Source organism: Aegilops tauschii, chromosome 1, assembly GCF_002575655.3.
Source record: "Aegilops tauschii subsp. strangulata cultivar AL8/78 chromosome 1, Aet v6.0, whole genome shotgun sequence".
NCBI lineage: Eukaryota > Viridiplantae > Streptophyta > Magnoliopsida > Poales > Poaceae > Aegilops > Aegilops tauschii.
This window is the reverse complement of record NC_053035.3, coordinates 245,132,074-245,148,024: the sequence shown is the minus strand read 5'-3', so window position 1 is coordinate 245,148,024 and position 15,951 is coordinate 245,132,074.

The window sequence follows — 15,951 nt, the reverse complement described above, 5'->3', positions numbered from 1 at the left end:
GCATGCTATAATGTGGTATTTATTCATAATTTGGTTGCCAAATCTCATGCGTGCAATGCACGTGTACCTTACTCTAGTATAAATGGTGTTTGTGTGTGTGTTGTGCGTGTTGAGGTGAAAATTGTCTCTTTTTTGGTACACGTTAAGCTTGTTCTTCCGAAATTTCAAGCCACGCCTTGTTATGCCGAAAATTCAAGCTAGCGTCTCTGTCTATCGTGCTGCGAAACTCCCGCCTCTTCAACCCGCGCCTTGTTAGCCCGAAATATTCAAGATATATCTTTGTCTCGTTATGCTCCGACAACTCCCTCCATCTCAACCTGCGCCTTGCTATTCCGAAATTACAACGCGCGCGAAAACTCCCACCTCCTGTGAAATCCCGACACGCGAAATGCCCGTGGTACCCCTGAACCGAAAGAACCGCCTCAAATCGCCCACAACCTACTCCGTCCGCCACCCAGCCGGAGCCTCTTCCCCGATGACGTCGTCCACAGCAACACCTCGACGTCCCTCATCCACCATATCGGATGAGGATCCATCGTCGATCTCATCGTCCCGCCGGTTCAGCCACCCCGTCCTCCACCGACAAGGAGCTGCCCCGACGTTCCCCTCGTCTTTCGCGCCACCTCCATTCCCACACAGTCGTCTTCACCTGCACCACCGGAAGAGCATCATCATCACCGTTTCCTCGGATGAAGCTGCGGCCTAATCGGCGCCACCAAAGAGGTTGTACACTAATCGCCGCATTTTCTTCTTGATTCGATCTCACAGTGCTGCCGGCGCTCGGTCCCAAGCCGACACGGCGCGGCTCCATCCACGGCGGCGTCGCCGGCCACTTCCTCCACGGCGTCGCTCCCTCGGCGCGACGTCCACATCAGTAGGAGCTGCTGCTTTAGCTCTCGCTCGCGCTGCTGCTCTGCTCTTGCTCTCGGTCCCCTGCCTGGTCTGCTCTTGCTCGTGCTGCTACTCTCGCTCTTGCTCTTGCTTGCGATGCTGCTCCAATTTAGCTACACTTCAGTCGACTGAATCGACTTTTGGGTCTGTCGATTTTCAGGGGGTGGGGGGGGGGGCTCGCCGGGGTGAAGGAAGAACCAGCCGCAGCGGGGAGGGGGGCTCACCGGAGAGGTACCCCACTATCTATCTTAGGGTTCAGGATGGGGGCGGTGGTCGCCGGCGGTGGCGGGGCGTTGGCGTGGGGATCGCCGGAGAAAAAGCTCGACACGGGGGGCCTAGAGGGATGGCCGGGGCGGCGGTCGACCGGCGGTGGGGAGTGTTTTCGGGGCGGGCGGGGCGGCGCACCGCCGGCCGCGGGCGGCGGGGGGCTGCTGTTTGGCCGGTGGTGGCTGGCGGCTCAGGGGGGTGGAGGTTGAAGATGAACCGCAGGCCCTTGATTTCGTATCCAATGGCTGCAAAATCGACTGACCAGAGATGAAAAAGTCAGTCGACCGACGTGTAGCCTCACCTTGCTAGAGCGTTCCGTTTCGACAGCAAAATTCAGTTTCGACAGTTAAGTTCAGTTTTGACAGTTAAGTTCAGTTTCGACAGTTAAGTTCAGTTTCGACAGTTAAATTCAGTTTCGACAGAGATGAGCGGCTGATGTATTTTACATCTAGCACTTTGTGGTTATGTATTTTACGTCATGTATTGGAGATGCTATTAGAATTCCACTCAGGTTAACGTTGTTCGTTGTCTCTCTTGTCCTGGTTCAGCCTCGGCGTCGTACAACTCACCGGAGCTGCTCCAATGACGAAACCCTCCATCACAGCGGAGCAGTACCTCGGGCTCCATCTCCAGACGCCTAAGATCTTCTTCCCCTCCTCCGACAGCCAAGTCGGCTGGAGCATCCTCACCGGCCAACCCAATCACGCCGAGATCGACATGGCTTCGCCAAAGAGGTTGTACACTTGTTGCATCTCTTTTTTACTCTACATGTTATATATATTGTCCACTGAGCACTCGTAGTAACGGGAAATACGATTATTTTATCCTACTATATGACAAGCAGTGAGGTACCAGGAAACTTAGCTATCCGTGATGGACTCTCTTGAACGCCATCATTATTTATCTCTGCGCGTTTGAGCTGTGCATTTGTCGATGGGCCTGGGAGTTGAGCTAGTATGGCAGTGGCCTGGGTCCAAAGTAATAGAAGTAGCACAAAAACATTTTTTTAGTGTAGGATTTTCCTTGCTCAAGCCTGCCTACTAGAATCGCCAGTGCTTGAAAGGAAAAATGAATGAAAAACATCGGAATTGGAAAGTTTCCTATGGTACTACTTTTCATGAATTTGGTGCAAAGGAATGGAGCAAAGGAAAACTGTAGGATTTGTTCCTTTAGTGTCTCCTTGAAAGAAAAACCGTAGGAATTCTAATTTCCACTTCTCCTCCTTTTCATATTCCTATTCATCAAGCATAAGACTAAGAGATAGTAGCATAATAGAATTATAACCGTACATTTTCTTGTGGTTTGACTTAATCTCACCATGCTTTTTTGCATCCTGTGATCTTCCAATTGTTGTGAATCAAACACCCAGATTGGCAGAAATCTTGTGTTTTTAAATTCTCTATTTTGCACGTGCATTCCTATCCTATTCCTGTCTATTTCCTATCCCTGCATTGTTAGAATCCTCAAATTCAGACAAGCCCTTACTCAATTACTTCTGTTATAGATATGTGTCAAAGAAAACCTTGTGTGGTTTGTCCTGCTCATGCGGCGTTGTGTTCCACCCCAGCTCAGCTGCTCCAACGACGGAAGGGTTCACCACAGCAGGGATCCGCTCTCCAGACTGTCTTTCGCCGCCTCAGATCTTCTTCCCCGCCGCCGGCAGCCACGGCAACTGCATTACCATCATCAACTGAGCAGATGACCTTGAGGACTACACGGGTCCGGAAGAGAGGTCGCACTCTTCCGTGTCTGCTTACGTTATGCGTCGCTTAATATGATGACATGCTACATTATCGTCGTGTTCACCTATTAGACTCCGAGTCAGGTCCAAACTTATGCTAAAACTTGAGTTTTTAAATGGTTGTGGGGTACATATTGGGGCAGCAATCAGTACTATCTGTCTACTATCTGGTTAATCTCCGGTGTCTACTATGAGTTTCATGTTGGGTGCAAACAAACATTAATGGAGCCATTATCTGTATTTTTTAACTAAAGCTATTATCTGCCTGCTATCATTGGTTTTGGGTCTATCCACAGTTTGCTACCATCACTCTGGATTTGTGCATGCACTCCTTACATAATCTCACTATGTTTTATTCCTATGCATGCCAGTTATTGTACACAATGGAACTGATCATGTAGAGCAAAAGAGACGAGCCTTGCGTGGCAATAAAATTTCATGCAGACGTCGTTCCATGGTGGGCGCAAAGGCAGCCCCCCCTCCACCCATTTCGGATCGTAATCAAGAGGAAGATAACTGTTCTGAGGGGGATTCAGAAGGAGAAGACCACTCCAATTTACCCCATGAGGTCTTCGCTCTAATTTGGCATGCTGATGTTGGTAATATCATGCATATGGTGCCTTGCATTGCTTACTGTATACATTAAAGATGTCATCTGCTTAGTTTAGACATGCTTTGTGTCAATGCCATCTGTTTAGTTTCTTTATCGTATATGTGAATCATGCAATGCCATCTTGTCTAGCCAGGCATCATATATGTGAATTTTGCAATGCCACCCTGGTTAGCCAGTCATCTTATATGTGAATTATATCATGCCATCATTTTTTTTATTACGTGTTAAATTTGTCAACAATTTTAGTACATTCAATTACTCTTCCTGTGCATCAGCCATCGGCACGGTCATGGAAAAATCTGGAGTGGAAACAAGGTCTTCAGAGCAGACAATTCTATCTGACGAAGCGCATGTTTTGCTGGTTACCGATAGCTCCTCAGAGGAGGATTCAAAGACAGATGACCAGTCATATTCCCCCCCCCCCCCGAGGTGCATGCCCTAACTTGGCAGGGTTATGTTGCTCATATCGTGCGTATGGTATCTTGCATTGTTATGTCATTTTCTTAGTTTAGACATGCTTTGTGTGAATGCCACCTGTTTAGTGTCTAATTACCATATATGTGAAGTATGCAATGCCATCTTGTTGCAAGACATTATATATGTGAATTATGCAATGTTATCTTGTTGCAAGGCATTATGTATGTGAATTATGCAATGCCATGCTGTTTAGGTAAGCGTCATATATGTGAATTATATCATGCCGTCCTTTTTTTTGTATTTCTCATTGCTTTTGTCGACAATGTTTGTATATTCAACTGCTCTTCCTGTGCATCAGCCATTTGAATTGGTGATGGAGAAATCTGGAGTGAAAACAAGGTCCTTAGAGCAGACAATGCTACCTGCTGAAGCAGATATCTTGTTGGTTACAGATAGCTCTTCAGAGGAGGATTCAGAGGCAGATGACCAGTCCTATTATCCCCCTGAGGTGTATGCTCAAACTTGGCAGGGTTATATTACTCATATAATGCATATGTTGTATTGCAATGCTTAGTTTTTACATCATATACACAATATTGAATGCCATCTCCTTAGTTGACACATCATATATGCGATTGCCCTCTGCTCACTTCCTTATTATATAAATCATATATTTGAATTATGTCATGCCATGATGTTTACATAGACAGCATGTATCTGAATTATGGCATGACAACCCATTTTCTAAAGACATAATATAGTTATATCATCTCATCCTGTTTACATAGTCATCATATTTTAAATTATGTCATTCTATCCGTGAATTATATCATGCCATCATGTTTCCATCAACGGCATGTTTGTGATTTATGGCATGCCAACCACTTTAATAGACACATCGTATAGTTATATCATGTCATCCTGTTTACATAGTCATCATATTTTGAAGTATGTCATTCTATCCTGTTTAGTTAGCCATCATACATGTGAAATTGTGTCATGCTATCCTGTTTAATTAGCCATCATATATGTGAAATTATGTCCTGCTATTCTGTTTGCTTAGACAACATAAATGTGAATTATTTCATGCCCTGTTTTCCTCCCTACTATCCATTGCACCTGTCTATCTTACAATGTCTGTACATTCAATTACTTTTCTTGTTTATCAGCCATTTCAATTGGAGGGAGTGATGGCAGTATCTATGGGAGTAAAACCACAGTCTTCAGAAAAGATCGTGCTACCTGTCGATGCAGATAGAACCACGGTTGTACTTGCCCAAGAACCAGCCCCACCACACATAACCCACACTCATGCAGATTGTACCCCTACCCAGTTGGACAGAGAACCAGCTACACCCCTTCTAACCCCAACCCCAGCAGATAGACACCCAGTTCCCGTTGACACAGCACCGTCTCCACCACAGAGCACCCAAACACGAGCAGTTAGTAAGGCAACTGCAGTGCCCAAATCACGAGGACCACCACTCCGAACCCGAAGTCAACGCTTAAAGCAGAAGAAGGACTGTTCTCAGGTCAGGTTCCGTAGCTATGGTTCATACTACTTTGCTCTTGCATCACTGTATTTACTGATACCAACTAATTTCAAATTTGAAGGATGCAATTGAAACTCCAATGGCGCAACAGGTATGTTTTAAACCTGTTTCTTCAACGTGTTTGGCTGTTTGCTGTTGTAACTTGCTCTATGTTGATTTCAGTTTCAATTGAATAAATAGTTATGTTCTCATGCCATGCACATTACAAGTGTTGTTATTGCCGTGTAGTTTCCCACACTTATATTCTGTCTATGCTGCTTTGTCTTAAATAGATATGATTCGAACTGTATCTATCTTGATTTGGCAACATAAACTAGAATGATATAGACCATACAGTGACCATACTACATAGATATATGTTTGTTTCATGTTGTTATCCTGTCCACCTTACTACTGAACTGGTTTACCAAAATGAGTTTCATATACTACATTGTAAACCTGAGATGTGTTTGTTTGTTTCTCTTTTAGAACACGGATAAAATATTGGAGAAGAGTACCCTATTATGCAATGGTAAAGGAAGTAATGCAGATAAGGTTCAAGATAGTGAGACATCCCTGTTGGTCTCCAAGAAAGCTGATAAAAACTATATTGAAGACACTGAGACAACCCCAAAGTCATGTCTTGATGTAGTGTTCGAGTTACTGGCTACCACTGCTGGCACCAGCTCTTCGAACTCGTTGCCTGAATCAGTTCGGCTTCTTGAGTCTCAACTTCAAGTAGAAAGACATCGATCAGATGTTATGCGACATGAAGCCGAAGGACTAAGGAAGTCCCTGCAAAATTCAGATGCATACTTTCTGGTGCAACAGCAAGCGCTGGAGGACTTAAGCGCCAAACAAGAGAAAGTTAATAAGCTTGCTAAGCATCTTGCCAGCATTATGGGTACCCAGGATATTGTTTCTTGAGCTCTTCTGAACTGGTTTCAGTTCTGGACTTGTTTTGCTGTGGCGTTTATATGCTGCTGTGTTCCCTATATTTGCACTGGTGGCGAACTTTGATGCCCAGTGGATGTAATATGTGTAATAGCCGTGATAGCCTAGTGTAAGTTGCTTGCTTATTTATTTCCTTGTTGTCTTGTTTATTTGTTTGCTTGTAGTCAGTGCAGTTCTTTTTCTGCGGTTTGCTAGTGGCTGCAATAACCTATTTTTTAAAACTAGGCCACAATAACCATGGGCTAATATTTACTGTAGTGACACTGGGCCTCCTACGGGTCGTAGAAACAGTGGGCCTTCTACGGGCCGTATAAACAGTGGGCCTTCTACGGGCCGTAGAAACAGTGGGCCTTCTACGGGCCGTAGAAACAATGGGCCTTCTACGGGCCGTATCATCAATGGGCCTTATACGGGCCGTATGATCGATTGGCCAAACATGGGCCAAACAGACCACATTCTGGCCGTAAACGGGCTAGAGTTGGAATCGTCAGTTCATGGGCCGACCATAACGGGCCATCATTAATAGGCCGTATTTGATGACGCTATGAAAACGGCCCAACGTATTAACGGACCACAAACGGACCGACTGTAACGACGGGCTGAATTTGGCCCACAAGCAGAAAATGACAGTAACGGGCCGTAAGTAAACGAATGCTGGAAAATAGCCCAAGAATAAATGGGCTCTGAGAAGGCCGAAAGATAACATGGGCTGGAAACGGCCCAACGGAATAATGGTCCGTTAATGGGTATAAAGTGTTACACTGTTCATTACGGGCCAGTTTCACCACGGGCCGTTAATGGGTGTAAAGTAATACACTGTTCATTACGGGCCAGTTTCAGCACGGGCCGTTAATAGGCCAAGAGTTACATAGGGCCTCATATGGGCCGAAAGACGTCATGGGCCATACATGGGCCAGAAGTGAAAACGGGCTGGAATCATATTGGATGGCCCAGATGACGCTACTGGGCCTAATTCGAATAGGGCGTAACGGGCCTTGGGTTAGCGGGCTGTAAATGGGCTATATGCGAATAGGCCGTTAACAGGCTTTCCATGGGCCGGCCCGCCAGCTTTTGACCAAGTTAAACGGGCCGGCCTTTTCACAGGAATGGGCCACTGTTGGGCCGTGCCACATGTCGACGTATCATAGGCGCCTTTTGTCCAATGAGTGGATGACATCTGTCCCAGCAATGAGCCGACACGTGTTTCCACCAGCCAATGATGATTTTACACGTGGAAAATCCCCATTGGTCGGGGCTGTTAACGGGTTATCGGATCCAAAACCCGACCCGATAGCTTAACGGAGTTCCGTTATGGTGGATGCCACGTGTCGGTCACCATTGACGAAAGCACTTCTGTGACGCGCGATTTATCGTCATGGAAGTGGACACTTCCGTGATGATAATTTTGGTAATGTCATGGAACACTTCTACGACAGCACAAGTATGACTATCTTGATTCTGTCATAAATTTTTCATGGATGTACATGCATGACAAAAAACACGACCTACTGTGACAAACACGTATCATCACAGAAGTGTATTTTTTTGTAGTGTAATAAGCCTTGCAAGCAATGTGACTAATGAGTTAGTTGCAGGATGATGCATTACGGAATGAGTAAAGAGACTTGCCGGTAACGAGATTGAACTAGGTATGAAGATACCGACGATCAAATCTCGGGCAAGTAACATACTAATGACAAAGGGAAAAACTTATGTTGTCATAACGGTTCGACCGATAAAGATCTTTGTAGAATATGTGGGAGCCAATATGGGCATCCAGGTTCCACTATTGGTTACTGACCGGAGAGGTGTCTCGATCATGTCTACATAGTTCTTGAACCCGTAGGGTCCGCACGCTTAACGTTCGATGACGATTTGTATTATATGAGTTATGTGATTTGGTGACCGGATGTTGTTCGGAGTCCCGGATGAGATCACATACATGACAAGGAGTCTTGAAATGGTCGAGAGGTAAAGGTTGATATATTGGATGATATTATTTGGACACCGGAAGTGTTCCGGAGTGTATCGGGTACATATCGGAGTACCGGGGGGTTACTGGATCCGCCTAGGGGAAGATATGGGCCATATGGGCCATAGGTGGGAGGCACACCAGCCCACAAAGGGGTGGCGCACCCCCCACAGGGAGGGAGTCCGAATAGGACTAGGAGAGGGGGCGGCGCCCCCCTTTCCTTCCTCCTATGGTAAAAGGAAAGGGGGGCCGAATTGGACAAGGAGCCCAAGTAGGATTCCTCCTACTTGGGCGCGCCTAGGGCCGGCCTCCTCCCCCTCCCTCCTTTATATACGTGCGGAGGGGGCGCCTAGAACACACATCAATTTTTCTAAGCCGTGTGCGGCGCCCCCCTCCACAGTTTACGCCTCCGGTCATATTCACGTAGTGCTTAGGCGAAGCCCTGCGCGGATAACTTCTCCATCACCGTCACCATGCCGTCGTGCTGATGGAACTCTCCCTCGACACTTTGCTGGATCAAGAGTTCGAGGGAGGCCATCGAGCTGAACGTGTGCAGAATTCGGAGGTGTCGTACGTTCGGTTCTTGAACGGTCGAAACGTGAAGAAGTTTGACTACATCAACCACGTTAACAAACGCTTCCGCTTTTGGTCTACGAGGGTACGTGGACACACTCTCCCCCTCTTGTTGCTATGCATCTCTGATACGTCTCCGTCGTATCTATATTTTTTTATTGTTCCATGCCAATATTCTACAACTTTCATATACTTTTGGCAACTTTTTATATTATTTTTGGGACTAACATATTGATGCAGTGCCCAGTGCCAGTTCCTGTTTGTTGCATGTTTTATGTTTCGCAGAAACCCCATATCAAACGGAATCCAAACGGGATAAAAACGGACGGATAATATTTTTGGAATATTTGGAAAATTCCGGAAGAAGAATCAACGCGAGACGGTGCCCGAGGTGGCCACGAGGCAGGGGGCGCGCCCCTGACCCTCGTGGGCCACCCGTAAGGCGGTTGTAATCTACTTAGGACGCAAGAAAACTAATTCTCGGAGAAAAATCTAGGCGAAGTTTTCAATCCAATGCGAGTTACGGATCTCCATATATATACGAAACGGTGAAAGGGCACCAGAGGAGAACGCAAAAATAGAGAGAGATAGAGAGACAGATCCAATCTAGGAGGGGCTCTCGCCCCTCCCACGCCATGGAGGCCAGGGACCAGAGGGGAAACCCTTCTCCCATCTAGGGAGGAGGTCAAGGAAGAAGAAGACGAAGGGGCCCCCTCTCCCCTTCTCTTCCGGTGGCGCTGGAACTCTGCCGTGGCCATCATCATCACCGCCATCTTCACCAACAACTTCACCGCCATCATCACCAACTCTTCCCCCCCTCTATGCAGTGGTGTAACCTCTCCCTTACCCGCTGTAATCTCTACTTAAACATGGTGCTCAACGCTATATATTTATTTCCCAATGATGTATGGCTATCCTATGATGTTTGAGTAGATCCATTTTGTCCTATGGGTTATTTGATGATCAAGATTGGTTTGAGTTGCATGTTTTATTATCGGTGCTATCCTATGGTGCTCTCCGTGTCGCGCAAGCGTGAGGGATTCCCGCTGTAGGGTTTGCAATATGTTCATGATTTGCTTATGGTGGGTGGCGTGAGTGACAGAAGCACAGACCCGAGTAAGTAGGTTGTTTGCGTATGGGATAAAGAGGACTTGATGCTTTAATGCTATGGTTGGGTTTTACCTTAATGATCTTTAGTAGTTGCGGATGCTTGCTAGAGTTCCAATCATAAGTGCATATGATCCAAGTAGAGAAAGTATGTTAGCTTATGCCTCTCCCTCAAATAAAATTGCAATAATGATTACTGGTCTAGTTATCGATTGCTTAGGGACAAATAACTTTCTCGTAACAAAAAGCTCTCTACTAAAACTAATTTAGTTGTGTCTTTATCTAAACAGCCCCTACTTTTTATTTACGTGCTCTTTATATTCTTGCAAACCTATCCAACAACACCTACAAAGTACTTCTAGTTTCATACTTGTTCTAGGTAAAGCGAACGTCAAGTGTGCGTAGAGTTGTATCGGTGGTCGATAGAACTTGAGGGAATATTTGTTCTACCTTTAGCTCCTCATTGGGTTCGACACTCTTACTTATCGAAAGAGGCTACAATTGATTCCCTATACTTGTGGGTTATCAAGACCTTTTTCTGGCGCCGTTGCCGGGGAGTCATAGCGTGGGGTGAATATTCTCGTGTGTGCTTGTTTGCTTTATCACCAAGTAATTTTTATTTGCTGTTCTTAGTTGTTTTCTATCTTTAGTTATGGGTAGGAAACGCAAAATACCAAAAAAAAATTAGTTGTACCTACTGAACCAATGGTTGAAGAACCACTCAAAATCTATCACACTCCTGAAGCTTTTTAGTTGGATCATCTTCGATCCCTATGTGCTCGTGCTGAAACCCCAACTAGCTTAGTTGAGGGAAAATCGTTAGATGAGCATGCATGTTATGTGCGACACCGTATATCTGAAAAAGGGAAACTTTTGCTGGGTCAAATTCATCGTTTGCAATGCTATGCTTGGAATTTATGTTATATATATGATTTTACTTGTTGTTCTAAAAACCCTAAGAAACACCTTCCCTACCAATGTGAGTTTAGTGATAATGGAATCGTATCTTCGTATGCTAAGGGTGTTTATAATTACTATGATGTTCAACAAATTGAAGAATTTGTTGCTTTTAAGGGTGCTTATGAAATTGCTTCTTTGATTGAAAAGTATGGTGCTACTCTTTACAAATCTGAAAATTTTGCCATACTTAAATATTGCTATGATAATTATGCTTCTAATGCCTATGTTGAACCATATATTGAGGACTACTTCGCTGTCCAAGAAGAGACTAATATTTTGCAGGGGTCTATGGAAGAAGAAATTGATGAAACTGTGAGCTCATTGGATGAAAAAGATGATGAGGAGAGCGAAGAACAAAAGGAGGAAGAGCGGATTAGCTACCTGTGCCCGCCTTCTAATGAGAGTAACTCTTCAACTCATACATTGTTTAAATTCCCTTTGTGCTTACCGAAGGATGATTGCTATGATGATTGTTATGATCCCGTTGATTCTCTTGAAATATCCCTTTTTGCTGATGCTTGCTATGCTTGTGGCCAAGATGCCAATATGAATGATGCTTATGGAGATGAACTTGCTATAGTTCCTTATGTTAAACATGAAATTGTTGCTATTGCACCCACGCATGATAGTCCTATTATCTTTTTGAATTCTCCCGACTACACTATATCGGAGAAGTTTGATTTTATTAAGGATTATATTGATGGGTTGCTTTTTACCGTAGCACATGATGATTTTGATGAATATAATATGCATGTGCTTGCTGCTCCTACTTGCAATTATTATGAGAGAGGAACTATATCTCCACCTCTCTATGTTTCCAACATGATAAAATTGCAAGAAACTGTTTATACTATGCATTGGCCTTTACTAGGTGTGCATGAATTGTTCTTTTATGACATGCCGATGCATAGGAAGAGAGTTAGACTTCGTCATTGCTTGATATATGTTACTTTGTGCTCACTACTAAATTACAAATCATTGTTAATTAAAATTGGCTTTGATATACCTTGGGATCCGGGTGGATCCATTACTTGAGCACTATATGCCTAGCTTAATGGCTTTAAAGAAAGGGATAATTCCATTTATCCCCCTAACTTGAGCCACCACCTGGCATTTGCCCCTAATTTTCAGGTATGCTCAAAAATACCCTGCTCAAAAATACCCCTCTTCCGTCAAGTCACCTTACAGAAATGCCCTTCTGTGCCGTTACCATCCGGTCAAAGGGGTTTGACCGTTTGGTGAATAGTAAATGGTGAACAGTAAATTCGAAAAAAAATAGCAAAAAAATCAAAAAATTCTGAAATTTTGTGGGATCGAAGATACTCAAGGGAGCAAGGCGCGTGCAAATTTTGGCACAGTTTGGACATTCCAGCAGCTCGTGTCAAACAAAAAACTTTAAAATGTACGTTGTGAGCAGTAAATTCAAAAAAATAGCAAGAAAATTCAAAAAAATATAAAAAATTGGCATCAAAGAGGCTGGGGTGCGCAAGGTGCGTGCAATTTTTTTTCCGTTTCGACACTGTAGGAGCTCGTGGAGAGAAAAAAATTGGCGCAGAAAAAACTTTGAAAAAACGCACTATTTTGTTTTTTTGCTAGAGCACCTCGCATGCCATTTGATCACAAAAATTTGCAAGCCCCTTGTGCACCCAAGCCTCTTTGATGCCAATAAAATTCATATTTTTTTAAATTTCTTGCTTTTTTTTAATTTACTGTCCACAGCGTATAGATTTAAATTTTTTCCTTTCCCACGAGTTCCTGGAATGTCCAAACAACGCAAAAACTTGCACACACCTTGCGCCCTTAAGTATCTTCGATCTCACAAAATTTCAGTTTTTTTTTATTTTTTTGCTATTTTTTCGAATTTACTGTTCCCCATGTTACTATTCACCAAACGGTCAAACCCCTTTAACCGAACGGCAAGGGAATTTCTGTAAGGTGACTTGACGAAAGAGGGGTATTTTTGAGCATACCTGAAAATTAGGGGCAAATGCCAGGTGGTGGCTCAAGTTAGGGGGATAAATGGAATTGTCCCTTAAAGAAAGCGCTGCCAGGGAGACAACCCGGAAGTTTTAGAGAGTCATTTATTTTTGTTGAGTGCTTTCATATAGTTTAAAAACAACAAAAATAAAGAGGGGAACCCAAAACTTTTTCAAAAAGAAAAGCGAAAGTGAGTAAGACGAGCATTGTTGAAGTGGGAGCTAGCCTTGAACTTTGTTAATGCTCAAGGAAACTTTGTGAATCTTGATTACAGAAACTTTTCAATAAAAATAATTATCCCCTTGTACAATTCCATTGTATTATAAAAATAATGTGCCAAGGTTTGCCTTTAGGATGTTTACAATGCTTTTTGGTTTGTACGGTGCAGGACAGAAACTTTGGCTGTAGTGCGCGATTTTTAATTTTTTTACTGGAACGTCAAATGGTTCTTATTCTTTTTGCACTGTCTTTATATACAAATTTTTTATTTTTCCTAATTTTAACAGAATTTTTCAAGTACCATAAGTATGTTTAATGTTCAAATTATTACAAACTGTTCTGTTTTAGACAGATTCTGTTTTTGATGCATAGTTTGCTTGTTTTGATGAAACTATCAATTCATATCAGTGGATTAAGCCATGAAAAAGCTATATTACAGTAGACACAATGCAAAAACCTATGAATTGGTTTGCAACAGTACATAGAGTAGTGATTTGCTTTATTATACTAACGGATCTTACCGAGTTTTCTGTTGAAGTTTTGTGTGGATGAAGTGTTCAATGATCGAGGAGGTCTCGATGTGAGAAGAAGGAAAAGAGGCAAGAGCTCAAGCTTGGGGATGCCCAAGGCACCCCAAATAAATATTCAAGGAGACTCAAGCGTCTAAGCTTGGGGATGCCCTGGAAGGCATCCCCTCTTTCTTCAACAAGTATCGGTATGTTTTCGGATTCGTTTCATTCATGTGATATGTGCAAATCTTGGAGCGTCTTTTGCATTTAGTTTTAACTTTTCTTTCATGCACCATGCTGGTATTAGATAGTCCTTGGTTTATTTATAGAATGCTCTATGCACTTCACTTATATTCTTTGAGTATGGCTTTATAGAATGCTTCATGTGCTTCACTTATATCATTTGAAGTTTGGATTGCCTATTTCTCTTCACTTAGACAACCGCCATTTGTAGAATGCTCTTTTGCTTCACTTATATTTGTTAGAGCGTGGGCATATCTTTTGTATAAATAACTAAACTCTCTTGCTTCACTTATATCTATTTAGAGAGATGACAGGAACTGGTCATTCACATGGTTAGTCATAAAATCCTACATAAAACTTGTAGATCAGTGAATATGATATGTTTGATTCCTTGCAATATTTTGCGATATAAAGATGGTGATATTAGAGTCATGCTAGTGGGTAGTTGTGGATTAGTAGAAATACTTGTGTTGAGGTTTGTGATTCCCGTAGCATGCACGTATGGTGAACCGTTATGTGATGAAGTCGGAGCATGATTTATTTATTTATTGTCTTCCTTATGAGTGGCAGTCGGGGACGAGCGATGGTCTTTTCCTACCAATCTATCCCCCTAGGAGCATGCGCGTAGTAATTTGTTTCGATGACTAATAGATTTTTGCAATAAGTATGTGAGTTCTTTATGACTAATGTTGAGTCCATGGATTATACGCACTCTCACCCTTCCATCATTGCTAGCCTCTTCGGTACCGCGCATTGCCCTTTCTCACCTAGAGAGTTGGTGCAAACTTCGCCGGTGCATCCAAACCCCGTGATACGATACGCTCTGTCACACATAAGCCTCATTATATCTTCCTCAAAACAGCCACCATACCTACCTATCATGGCATTTCCATAGCCATTCCGAGATATATTGCCATGCAACTTCCATCATCATCATATACATGACTTGAGCATTTATTGTCATATTGCTTTGCATGATCGTAAGATAGCTGGCATGATGTTTTCATGGCTTGTCCATTTTTTTATGTCATTGCTATGCTAGATCATTGCACATCCCGGTACACCGCCGGAGGCATTCATATAGAGTCATATCTTTGTTCTAGATATCGGGTTGTAATATTGAGTTGTAAGTAAATAAAAGTGCGATGATCATCATTATTAGAGCATTGCCCCAGTGAGGAAAGGATGATGGAGACTATGATTCCCCCACAAGTCGGGATGAGACTCCGGACTTTATGAAAAATAAAAGAGGCCAAAGAAGCCCAAATAAAAAAAGAGGCCAAAGAAGCCCAACAAAAAAATAAAAAAAGAAAAAAAGAAAAAAATGAGAGAAAAAGAGAGAAGGGGCAATGTTACTATCCTTTTACCACACTTGTGCTTCAGAGTAGCACCATGTTCTTCATAGAGAGAGTATCCTATGCTTTCACTTTCATATACTAGTGGGAATTTTCATTATAGAACTTGGCTTGTATATTCCGATGGTGGGCTTCCTCAAACGCCTGAGGTCTTCATGAGCAAGCAAGTTGGATGCACACCCACTTAGTTTCCAGTTTGAGCTTTCATACACTTATAGCTCTTAGTGCATCCGTTGCATGGCAACCCCTACTCACTCACATTGATATCTATTAATGGGCATCTCCATAGCCCGTTGATACGCCTAGTTGATGTGAGACTTTCTCCTTTTTTGTCTTCTCCACATAACCCCCACAATCATATTCTATTCCACCTATAGTGCTATGTCCATGGCTCACGCTCAGGTATTGCGTGAAAGTTGAAAAGGTTTGAGAACGTCAAAAGTATGAAACAATTGCTTGGCTTGTCATCGGGGTTGTGCATGATGTGAATATTTTGTGTGGTGAAGATGGAGCATAGCCAGACTATATGATTTTGTAGGGATAACTTTCTTTGGCCATGTTATTTTGAAAAGACATGATTGCTTTATTAGTAGGCTTGAAGTATTATTGTTTTTATGTCAA